Source organism: Solanum lycopersicum, chromosome 7 (assembly GCF_036512215.1).
Source record: "Solanum lycopersicum chromosome 7, SLM_r2.1".
Classification (NCBI taxonomy): Eukaryota; Viridiplantae; Streptophyta; class Magnoliopsida; order Solanales; family Solanaceae; genus Solanum; species Solanum lycopersicum.
This window is the reverse complement of record NC_090806.1, coordinates 44,362,909-44,376,769: the sequence shown is the minus strand read 5'-3', so window position 1 is coordinate 44,376,769 and position 13,861 is coordinate 44,362,909.

Here is a 13,861-nt window from a genome sequence, read left to right as displayed (position 1 = left end):
AAGAGTAGTGGTCAAGCTCAAGCAGGTAGTTCAAATGAGGCTCTAAAGAAGAAGCGCTTCTATGCTCTCCTCTATAGGGGTGAATAAGATACTTTCTTCGACGTGGTGACCGGTATGTTGAAAGTCTTCTCTACTGATGTATGTGCCTTACTTGATCGTGGAGCCACTTTATCGTTTGTTACCCCTCTAGTAGCAAAAAAGTTTGACATTTTGCCTGATATTTTACATGAACCTTTTATAGTGTCTACTCTGGTGAGTGACTCGGTTGTTGCAAAAAGGGTGTATATAAATTGTCCTATAATGTTGCCCAATAAAGTTTCTGATGTTGAACTAGTAGAACTCGATATGCTTGATTATGATATTATATTGGGTATGGATTGGTCGCATTCTTCTTTTGCTTCTATTCATTGTTGGACAAGGGTTGTAAAGTTTACCTTTCCAAATGAACCCGTTCTAGAGTGGAAGGGGGGAAACTCTTTTCCTAGGGGTCATATAATCTCTTGTATAGAAGCATGAAAAAATGATCTCTAAAGATTTTCTATACCTAATTGTAATAGACCAAGATCTAGACTCCGAAATTCCTCCTATTGAGTCGGTCGCCGTAGTGAGTGAATTTCCCGAGGTCTTTCCTAATGATCTTATTGATATTTTTCCCGACGGGAAATTGATTTTGATATCAATTTTCTACCAATAGAAATTCCATTTCAATTCCCTCCTTATCAGATTGATACGACCAAATTGAAAGAGTTGAAGTCACATCTCAAAGATTTACTAGACAAAGGCTTCATAACACCTTGTATTTCTCCATGGGGTGCTCCTATTTTGTTTGTGAAGAAGAAGGATGGGTCCTTAAGAATGTGTATTGATTACCGCAAACTCAATAATGTCACAATTAAGAACAAGTATCCTCTCCCTCAGATTGACAACTTGTTTGATCAAATCCAAGGGAAAAGCTACTTTTCTAAGATTTACTTGAAGTCGGGATATCACATACTTGGGGTGATAGGTTAGGATATACTAATGATGGAATTTAGGACAAGATATTATAAAAATGAGTTCTTAGTAATGTCCTTTACTCTCACTAATTCTCCGACGGCATTTATGGACCTTATGAATATGGTCATTTCGAAATTGGCTAGATTCATTTATCATTGTCTTCATTAATGACATCATGGTATATTATAAGAATGAGGGTGAGAAGATGAACCATTTGAGGGTGGTGTTGCAAGTACTTAAAGAACATCAATTGTTTTCCAAGTATAGCAAATGTGAGTTTCTGTTAAGTTCGGTGACATTTCTTGGTCATATCATCTCCAGTGAGGAAGTTAAGGTTGATCCAATGAAAATGAAGGCAGTGAAAAATTGTCCTATACCACTGACACCAACTGATATTAGGAGTTTCCTGGGTTTATCGGGTTATTTGCATCTCTCTGACTGCTTTAATCCAAAAGTGTAAGAAATTTAAATGGTCGGAGGCATGTGAGAGAAGTGTTCAAATGTCGAAAGATAGCCTTACTTACGCTCCGGTGTTAACTTTACCAGAGGTTTCAAACAAATTTGTTGTGTATCGTGATGCATCCCTAGTGGGTTTGGGGTGTGTGCTTATGCAACATGGGAAGGTGATAGCCTATATTTCTAGGCAACTTAATGTGTATGAGCGAAACTGTCCAACTCATGATCTTGAGTTACCGGCCGTGGTTTTTGCCTTGTAAATATGGAGGCATTACTTATATGGTGTGCATGTTTATGTCTATACCGACCGTAAGAGTCTCCAATATGTGTATATCCAAAAGGAGTTGAATCTCTGACAATGAAGCTGGTTAGAGTTGTAGAGAGATTATGACATGAGTGTCCTCTATCACCCTGCAAGGCCAACGTGGTTGCGGATGCTCTAAGTCATATGAATATGGGTAGTGTATCTCACATAGATGAAGCCAAGAAATACCTATTAAAGGATGTTAATAGGTTGGCTAGGTTTGGTGTGAGGTTGGAAGATTCTCAAGTGGTGGATTCATGGTATATTACTCTGATTCATCATTGGTAGTTAAGGTGCAGTCGAAACAACACCTTGATAAATCATTGATGGAGTAGAAGGAATCGGTCCTTGGCGAGCTTAATAAGGCATTGTCCTTAGGGGGAGGGATAGTATTTTCAGATACCAAGAAAGAATATGTGTTCTTAAGGTAGATGAGTTGGGGAGCCGTAACCTTGAAGAAGCCCATGGGTCCTGTTACTCCATTCATCTGGGTGCAACAAAAATGTACCATGACCTTACGGAAGTATTTTGTGGGAAGGTTTGAAGAATGACATAGCGGAATTTGTTGCTAAGTGTCCTAATTTCCAACAAGTAAAATCCAAACATCAAAAGCCTGGTAGCTTACTACAAGAAATCCAAGTTCCTACTTAGAAGTGGGAAGACATCAATATGGATTATGGTCGTGGGTTTACCTCCGACTCAAAGTCAATATGACTCATATATGGGTGGTTGTGGATAGGTTGACCAAGTCCACGCACTTTATTCCCGTCAAGTCTACTTATTTGGCGGAATATTATGCTAGGATCTTCATAGGTGAGATTGTGTGTCGACATGGTATTTTATTATCCATGATATCGGATCGCGATGCGCAATTCATATCTAGGTTTTGGAGGTCATTCAAAGAAGGGTTGTGTACTAAGTTGAAGTTGAGTACCTCTTTTCATCCCCAAATGGATGACCAAGCAGAGCATACTATTCAAACCCCTGAGGATATGCTTAGGGCTTTTTTTTAATTTCAAAGGACATCGGGATAAGCATTTTCCTTTGGTGGAGTTTTCTCATAATGATAGTTTTCATTCATCCATTTATATGACTCCCTATGAAGCTTTATATGGTAGAAGGTGTAGGTCTCCTATTGGATGGTTTGAAGTGAGAGAGTCTTCGCTTCTTGAACCGATTTGGTTTATAAGACTTTGGAGAAAGTTCTTATCGTAACGAACCGGTTGCAAATGGCCTATAGTCGGCAAAAGTCTTATGATGATCATAGGAGAAGGGATTTGGAGTTTAAAGAAGTTGATAAGGTGTATTTGAAAGTTTAAACTATGAAATGGGTGGTTAGATTTGGAAAGAAAGGGAATTTGAGTTGTCGTTATGTGGGTTCCTATGAAATCTTGCAAAGGTTGGTAAGGTTGCCTATGAATTGAACCTTCTTAGTGAATTGGCTTCGGTTCTTCCGATTTTCCATGTTTCCACGCTTAAAAAGTGTATTGTTGATCCCGAGTCTATTCTTCCTATTGAGGGTCTTGGTGTGAAGGATAACCTCTCTTGTGAGGAAGTTCCGGTTCAAATTCTTGATAGACAAGTCAAGAAGTTAAAGAATAAAGAGGTGGCTTCCGTAAAGGTGTTATAGAAGAATCACTTAGTTGAGGGTGCAACATGGGAGACCGAGGTCGACATGAAGTCCCGTTATGCTCATTTATTTGATAATTAAGGTTAAAATAATGACTAAAAATTAAAGTTTCTTTGATTTAGGTGAAGTCTTGAAAAATGTGCATTTTTGAATAGTCTTACAGTGAAGTAGTACATTTGAACTTGAAATTTTGTTGTTTGGCTTGTTTGAGTTATCTTTTACATTTTGATATGGTGGGACTTTCGGAAAATATATGCAGCATGTTGATAAGTAGAACTTTGGCATAATTGACTCATGTAAACCATGTTGAGATTATGTTGTTGTTGTGAGAAGGATATTCCTCATAATATAATGTTGAGCCTTATGTGTGGTAATTGAAGTTTTGAATTACCTTGTGTAAGTGATATGATTGATATTGTTATGTATTTTTGTTGGTTGGGCTGCTAGTATTGAGTCTATTCCTTCTTTTTAAAGATTTTTAGTGTCATTAGGGAAGAATGTTTCTAGGGGACGGGGGGATAGTGTAACACTTCAAAAATCCAAGACGTTTTTTAAATCCTAACATGTGTGTCATGAGGTCTAAACACTGTATTATGACCTATTATAATGAATATAGGTCATTTACGAAGTCTATGAATCAAAACGTCCATGACGTTCTGAAACTAGTTCTAGGAGGTACTAGCATACCCAAACCTATATGACTAGATTTAGGAGTCAAAAATCCATGAAACTTAGTGGAAGGTAGCTAAGATGTGTTTATTTTAATTTATGGTCGAAACGTCTAGGTATGAGTCCCCAGAGACCAACAAAGGTCCCTTGAGGAAGACCTTTGCACGTTGGTGTCAACACTGTCTGGGCAGCGTGCACCCATGAATGAGCAATAGACGGGGGGCGTGTGTTGATTCACGGGGAATCGATTGCAACCTTCATCAAACACTTATCCATTTTGTTAGAGGCCATCACCTGCACAATTTCTGACAAGAACGACAGATGTGCAGCACCTAAGGGCACACTGACCGTCGACTCAAAGATGAACCGTCGATTGGGGTCTCGTCTGTTAGGGTCCATTTTCCTTAAGTTTTAATTTAAGTCTTAGATAATTAATTAATTTCTTTGGAGGTTATTAAGGGTATTAGGGAATCCTAATTAACTTATGTAACTCCCATATATAGACTCCAACCCCATTATTCAAATTACAACTCTCAAAACAAACTTTATTCCTTTTCTCTTCTTTCTCTCTCTAATGGAAAAAACCATTTAAGAGTAGCTAGGGTAGGGTTTCAGGGCTTTTAAGGGACGATTTCACCATTAAATCTTTATCAAACATTGAGTTATGGGATCTAATTCACCTTTGAGACCTCTTTCATCAAAGTATTTTCAAAAGTTGGGTTTTCATGTGGGTTCTTCTCATTCTCGAAAATTATGTTATGAATTTGTTTGGTTATGGTTTCTATTGGATAATATGAATATATTAACATGTATTATAACTTAATTATGATATATCTTGATGGTTTGGTATAGTTTGTTTATGATGACCCTTAACACATTAACCTTAGGTTGGGTATTGACATGAATTAGGTTGAAATTGGTTCAATTGACTTTGTTATTGATTGAATTTATGTGATGTTGTTACACTAATCATGAACATATAAGAGTGATTAGTAGTCTTTCATGCTATTTCTTGAAAAGATGATCTAGGTTATGAAGTGAATTTACCTAAGTATCTTTTCTTAACTTATGATCTGGTATTGAATTTTGATGTAGTGATTGTCCTAGACTTGTTATCATGTTGATTATTGACTTATGATGATGTATAACCAAATTAGGTTTAATTGGGGGTTTATGGTAAGATATTAATGATAAACTACGAAGAAGACTTGGTAAGTCTTGTGATCTCTATCCTTTACTTCAAATTGTGGTTAATTATGATTAAGTCATGATGTGATATTGGAGTATGCCTTTTATTAGGCCTTATAGGGTGGTATAATATTGAATTGAAATGTCTTAATTTTGATGGTTAGGTGTTGGCTTAAGATGTAAATGTTATAAAGAGGTTTAATGATTTACCAATTTGTCGTATCATGATATGAAATGCATATGTGTCAACCTCACCTATATGAATTATAACGAAAGGACTTATACTCATGCAATTCTTATTGAGATATGATGATTATGATGTTATACAAGGGTTATACACTATGACCTAAACTTAGCTATGATTGATAATTAAAGGCTTAAAGTTATTTCAAAAAGGGACACTAGCTTAGCACCGAGTAAACTAGAGTGATGAGTGTTCCTTCGCACACAGGGAAGGTAGAATCACTAAAGTACTTTTGAGATTGGAGACTACAATGCATGTAGCATAAAGAGGGTCCCAACTATATCCCGTAGTTCTTTAACTTTGTTGCCCCATAGGAATACTAGGTAGTGTATCCACATAGTTGATATGTTCTTATTTTGGTACTACCTTGGCAAGTAGCCCGCCTTCCTTCGGTGTAGGATTTTATCACACAGGATTCCACATTAGCTCAAGTGGTATACGTCGCTTAGGAAAAGATGTTCCCAAAAGGTATAATGAATTAAAGAAATGAACTCTAACTAGGAAAAACTAATAGGTCTAAGCTTGATCTAGTAAGGGTATGGGACTCTACCTAAGCATTGCACTAGTAAGCCTTGAGGGGAGTCTTAGGAGGATTTTGTTATGTATGAAAATGCTTATAATGATATAAGATATGTATGTTATTAACTTGCACATTGTTGCTACTATATGTATACTAGTTCACTTATGAATATGTGTTTGTTTATAGGGTTAAAGTAAGATGATATGTATATCTAAATGTCATGTTATGTTAAGTAGGATGTTAGTCATGATTCTTGTTCGGTTACTTGAATGAGTAAGGTTATGGGGATTTGATTGGTCATTGTACTTGTTGACTTGATATGGGTTCGTGGGAAATTATTTAGTTTTGTTTATAATGAAATGTACTCTTATTAATGCTTATTTTTAATATGACTTGATGATAGAGTTACTTGGGTATGTATCTACTTTTATGGTATGAATGGTTCACTTGACTAAAATTTATTTTATAGTTATTGTGATCAACATGTCTGTGACTAAATGAATATGCAATCTTGATTGGTATGGTCTTGTTGAATGTGCATAAGGGTTTTAAAATGAAAAATGCATACTCTATGAAATGGCCCTTTTTCTTAGCATGTTTTTCAAGTATGTGTGCATATTGTCTCATACTTAGTACAAGTGGCGTACTAACCTCATTTCATCCTTTTTCCCAACATTTTAGGTTCCGGTCGTTTAAGTTCTTTTGAAGGCGACTAGAAAAAGACATGGATCCTTTGATCATCCAAGTAGGGTAGGTCCTCATTTTTCGAGGGTGATGCCAATATCAAGCTTATGTTGTTATTTTAGTTTTAAGACTCTTATATTCTATTTCCTTTCATTTGAGTACGGATTATATAAAGCCTATATGTTGCTCTCTTTACATTGAAGTGTGGGCTATGCCCAAATTGCTAATTGTGCTAGATGGTTATGAGATGAGACAATCTTTGAAGATTATGTTATATCTTATATATTTATGTGCAATAAAAGTACAAGTCTATGTAACCTTAATATACAAAGGGTCTATGTATACTCGATATATATATGTTATGTGTATGTATAGGTCTATGTAAACCTCCAAGTAGAAATAATGAAAAGTTTTAAATTTTTGCTAAATTTGACCTATGAATGTAATGAAGTAAACTTAGAGACTAGTCTTATTCCTCGAAGAGGACGACGATGCCGGTTACGTCTAGGGGGTAAACCCGGACATATCCATACTTTTACTGTGCCAGAGATTTTCGCAACAATTTGTGGTGGACATATACATAAAAATAGAAAGAACAAGACTACAATATTATAGATTCGAGCAATCAAATAATTGAAGGGACATACTCCATGGTATTGTTGATAGTGTTAGCGTCGATAAGTGTAGAGGAGACAAGGTAGGAAAAAGGGTATTACTACCACGATAATTCATTGGAGGACCTAGAGATATGAGATTCCGGTATATGGATGCAATGGCTTCGGTACAAGAGTTTGGAAGACAAAATCTATTCATCACAATGACATGTAACCCAGATTGGGTGGAGATTCAAGAACGATTGCTTCCAGGACAACTATTTAAGACATACCAAATTTGGTAACCAGAGTGTTTTGAGAAAAATCGCAAGACTTGAAAGATCAAATTTTAAGGAAAGAAATATATGGACCTATCGCGGCACATGTTTTGGTTGTAGAATTCTAGAAGAGAGACTTACCGCATATACATTTACTTCTAACATTTAAAGAAGGAAACACGATGCAATCACCAGGTGAGTATGATAGATACATTAGTGTAGAAATCCCTAATGAAGACACACATTCAGAATTGAGCGCATTCGTTATCAAGCATATTATACATGGACCTTGCGGGGAGAAACATAGGGCGAGCCCATGTATGAAAAAAGCGACAGTGTAAATTCCATAACCCAAGAACATTCACCAATAAAACAATAAAAGCAAACCATAGATATCCGATTTACAAAAGAAGAAATGATAGGAGAACAAGTGAGGTACGTGAATTGAGGATGAAATACCAATGGGTTGTGCCTTATATTCCGTATTTGTTGATGAGATATAATTGCCACATTAATGTTGAAGTATACTCAGGACGTAAATCAATAAAATTACTATACAAATATATATATATATACATATATATATGTGTGTGTGTGTGTGTGTGCGTGCGTGTGTGTGTGTGTGTGTGTATAAATATATATATATATATATATATATATATCCTACTACAACCAACTCGATATTAGAGCAGATAAATGATTCTTGGAACTGCATCCTGAAAACATATGAGAGTGTAGTATTAGTACCAAAAAAACCTATATCTAGTAGGAATCATAGAACGATTGAGCGTGAAATGTAAAGACAATATGAAAATCAAGAAGTAACTTTATAGAGATCAACTGAACGTAAATCTAACAGCACTACACATAATTCTAGGAACGAGTTGAAGAGAACAACAAGAAACTAGCTATAACCTAAATAGACATCAATAAGTCAAGAAGGTACATTTATGCACCAAGTTTAAGAAAAATTACTCGAATGGACCACCAAAAGGTTGATGAGTACAAAAAAGAGTTATAACTAAAGAGTATGAAATTTGGGTAATCAAGAACACAAGATGCACATCCCAACCTTAAATCAAGGATAAAACAACCAAGGAATCAAATAGAACCATGCCATAAGGAATCAACTCAATAGAGGATAATATGCCTAAAACTCAGATTGTGGTTGTAGATTGTGTGCACGCCTTGAAATCTACGACTATAGGAGTTGTATACCAAAACCTTAATCTACGACTATATGAACTATTGAGGGAGAGTACCGTTTCAAATCACCATCAGAATTCCATTGTGGATCGCCATCCAGCCAAAACTTGTAAGCTCATGCAACTCTAAACATGAACCAAATCCAATTTTCATCATTGAAAGAAGCCCAAAATCTCAACAAAGAATATTTTGTCCATAGTAAAAAGGGAATTATGGATGACATATTATCTGAGTTGAGTTACCTCCTATCTAAGGCCACTAAAACAAAAGATGTTTTTAGTAGCAATATATTGCAACTAATACATTACCTAAACTACACTATTCCCAGCATTTAAACTTAACCAAACAAAGGAAATACTTTTCAGTGACAGTCAAAAATATATAGCGATAGAATTATAGCCAATTTGTATTTTTTTTACTTTCCCTCAAATTCTTTTTTGCTTCAAATTTTCCGCATATCGGCACTTCAATGAAATTCCAATGGTCGGGGAAGGAAATTGGCACGACAACAATGGAAATTGGAACAACTATTGTGGAGTTCGTCACAACATCAGTGGAGTTTGATACAATGGTGGTGGAGTTTAGGATATCGGCCTTGGAATTCAGAACATCGGTTCTATTGATGATAAAAAATATGAATTAAAGCCACCGACATCTCTATACGAGATCATTGCCAGCTATTCGTATAAGTACATTCATCATCTTCGATTGCCTCATATTCGATCGGATTGAATTCGAACTTCTATGTGGTTTGGTAACTATTAATATCCATTTTATTTATCTATTAGGCCATGTATGGGCGTATGTTTTAGAGTTTTATATTTAATATTATTTGAATCGATGCATTTGTTCTATAACACATAGCTTGATCTTATGTCCAATATAGTTGGTGTAGAATTGTTTATAAAAACCAAACTAACTGTGGTGGAGCTCAATTTTTTATCTCCTGTTTGAAATAAACAACTAAACTTAGCATTTAATTGAAACCTTATTTGTTAATACAAAATTCAAATTTTCGCGCTTAGACATTTTCATGCCTTGAACTTATGACTTTGCGCACTTACGCAAATTTGATATTCAAGTTCCTGATGTACCCACCTCTTTTAACTCCTTTCCTTCTAGCAATTCAATGAACAATAGCATAGGCAATGTTCTTCTCCAACTCATTCGCAATGTTTAGTCCAATGTAACGGGCACCAAGTTAAGCGTTCTCGAATACTTGGTTTGTTAATTGACAGTTCCTAACTTCGATTAATTCGTTCATACTCCTTTTTTCTCTGCACTTTGCTTTACATAAGGACTGAGTATCACTTTGCTTGTATTCTTATAGATTATGTAACTACTGATGTTACTTTATGTTGAGGAATTAACAACTTGTATAGTTGTGCCTTAGCTTAATTCTGTTACAAGTTAGTTAGGCTAGAGTTATTGATAATTAGGTTTTCTGAGTCAGTTTATTAATTAATTCATAAGGTTGGTGTTTTAAAACTCTAGGGCTGAGTTTTTGCTTACACCTTCTTCCTTGACAATGAATGGTGTTGTCTCTAAGTAGAACTTCTTGGCGTTGTATTTACCTAGCTTGAAGGAAAAGTTATCAACACCTCCATCTATGGTAGGGCACTGGTTGGCAGCTCCAGTTCCCTTTACTTCTATGTATGTCTTTGTCTGAATTTCGTCTAAGGTTAGACGTTTTGGAACTCTTTCAGCATTAGCTCCCTACACCTTTAGAAATTTTCTCTAAGACACAGGACATCCAACATCAAATGAAAAAGGGAGAAAACGCATAAAACAGTTGATCACTAACAGACATGAACTATAGATGACAAGATAAACATTCCAAAAATGAGCAGTTTTAAGTTACTCTATGAACCATCGAAGACATCACAGTTTCTTTGAGCCAGATATAGAATTTTTTTCTACTATTTTAACTTCCTAGTTACTAGGAGATAATGTAATATCATAGTGATTATAACACATGGTTTATATTCTTACTAATGTGTCCTATTTAAGAGTTTAAACTTTTAAACGATATGATAGCACAATTTAACAATCCAAAAACATTATTAACTTACTTAGACAACAAGGGAAGAAGTGGCAAGGGAAAATCCAGCAATCATGGAAGTGTCAATACATTTATGAGAAAAATCTTTAAGATCAGCTTCCAAAGAGAAAGAAAGCCTAGATGCAGCTGTTGTTTCTGGCAGAGACACCACCAATCTTAGTTGGTTGCATAAGAGTAGCAGCTGCTTGTAGAGAGGCTGCCATTTTGTCTTGTTTCTCTGATAAGTTTTGTGCTGCTCTTTGTTTTTGTTTATTAGAAACTAACAAGTGTGACAGTTGAACACATCATTCTTGGGAGAATGTCTGCAGTTCTATGCACTTTAAGAAGTACAACGGATAAAAAACAGTTGGAATGGAGTGTCACATCATCAGGGTACGTAAGGTTTCTTGATCAGAGTCTTAGAAATGATCTGTTATCTTATGATGTTTCGGGAACTTTACATTAATCATTTTTTTTGGTTCATGTTTTTAAGGAGCAGGTTGAGAGACTAAAAGAAAAGGTAAGACCACACTAAATGATATATTTTGAGCTTCAATTCACACAAAGGTAAGAAACATAACAGTCTATATGTAGGATTTACATTGTTGAATGTGAATGTCTCTATCGAAAAATTGCCAACTGTTTTACCACCTGTTTGCTTAATTCTTCCCTTTCTTACAAATCTAGGAGAAATCCCGGCTGTTGAAAATGCAAAATTGAGGGAGAAGGTATATTTTTCATTTTGTTACATCAACCTTAGGATAGTCTTCTTCTTGTTTTTTTTTAACTCTTCAACTCTAATTCATATATAGTCGGTCAAAAAATTAACTTATTTGGTGCCTATGTTTATAGTCTGGTGGCATTTAATAGAGAAAAGCACTAAGTGGAGAGAAGGAAGGAGAAGCTCCTTGTACAGGTGGTAGAGAGAATGATGTTGAGACAGAATTGTTTATGGGACCACTGGAGTGCAGAGTAAGACGTTTCTAAAAGAATTGATCCACCAATAGTTGAGGCAAGCATGAGCTAAAACCATATAACAGGAAAGTGTATCGTGGAGTTGTGAAGTAGGAAGAATTACGTATTCTTGTTGCCTGCTAGCTAGGCAAGACAACAAGTCCTTAATCACAAAAGGAAGAATAAAATCCTCCCGATATTATACATGATGATGATCCTATATAATACTTTCACTATCTCAATTTTCTTGCTTTTTCATTATTGAACACATTATTTTTCATTGTTCAACACATAAGTTTACTCAATTCTATACAATTGGATTTGGTAATTCTTGTATCAATATTTGTGTATTGATTTATCTGGTTTTACATATGAATTAAGGTGAATTGATGGTCAATTTATAAATGTGGCAGCTTTAGTGGCAATAGTTATTGCCATTAAAAGTAAAGGCCTTTAGCAACAATATTGTAGGTCTTTACTGGCACTTTAATTTAATGTCGCTAAAGACTTCAGCGACACTGGATGCAATGACAACAAATTAAATTTTGCTAAAAACATTTTGCGGCAATAAGTATTGCCACTAAAAGAAAAATTAAATGCCACTAAAAGTATCTTTTGTTATAGTGGGCTCATACTAATGGATCCAAGTCTTCTACACCATTCCGTAGGAAGTTAAGCCGTCTAAATCAACGTCAGAGAATTCTAAGACGTGTCGACTTCTAAAAATGTGAGTATGATGAAACCCTAGCTTTATCTAGGATAAGGACAATAACAAGCTTCTAAATATCATACATGAGCACGAACAAATACCACACGGTAAGGCATACTCATGAAGAGAGAATAAGATGTTACTATTCATGAAACACCTAAAAATAAAGCATAAGATATGATTTCTACCTTGTATACATTACCTACCTCAGTGCAATCCGTGCACGCTCTAAAGTAATTCCAAAGCTTTTCCCATCCAAACAGCCTCCGATCACAGCCGTGTAGTTAAAACACAATCACAATGTCAATACAAGCTTTTGACATCAAAAATAGAACAATCAGAGATGAACCTAAATTCGAGTCCAAATAGGATTGTGGGACCCACACTAAGAATCCCAAAATTTTGATTCTTTCAAAAAATCTCAATTGAGTTAGAGCATTATTGTCCCAAAATGGGACACAATTTAATGCTCAGAAAGGCAGAGTTAACAATATGTAATACAATCATAATAATACACCAAATAAAAAAAAGATATTAGACATTTGAGATAAAATTTACCTCAAATTGATGCTCATTGTACCACCCCAAACACTCCAATATGCAGCCACACACTAACCCGAGAATATGAAAAAAATATATATAAAAAAATAGAGGTATTAAACTCTGGAAATCTTTTTTGAACTTAAGGTTCAACTATTGATTGCGAACAGTCTTTATTTGAAAGATTGGTAAAACTAATCTTCATTATTCCTAAAACTATAGGCGCTATCGTGACCCCACCCAGGAAAGACATACGTGATTGTAGAGGTCGAACCTCACAATCGCAATGACAAAAAGTAATCGACACTATAAGAGAGACAAACTTCAATAGCGGTAAGGAGGCCACACAATCACAATGGCTAACTTTAGGTGCCTCCATGATTGTGGAGGTTCCCATACGATTGTCGTGATCTGCTGATGTATCATCAAAATCAAAAAGTTCTCAAAATCCCCTACAAGGTGCTCGAAATTCATTCAAACCCCCGTTCATATAAATGCGATATGTTACTCCACAAAATTTGGCATCCCTGAAATCAATAGATATACCAAAACTTCCAACAAAGGTCATTGCGGTGAAAAATAACCCACACCCAAACTCCATTCATAGCCAAATTCGACAAAGAGGCTTGGGATCCGTACCAAAGATCCTTGTAGACCAAACTCAATATTCAAGAACTAATGAAATCATTAGAATTATATTCTGGTGTCATCTTCATGAACATATAATTGAAGTCAATCATTCAAGTTTCAAAAGCTCCAAAAAATATATTTTTTAAAAAAACTTGCATATAAACCAAAAGAAGACCAGATGATTAAACTTGTCAGTCCAACAAGTCATAAATGACTTAG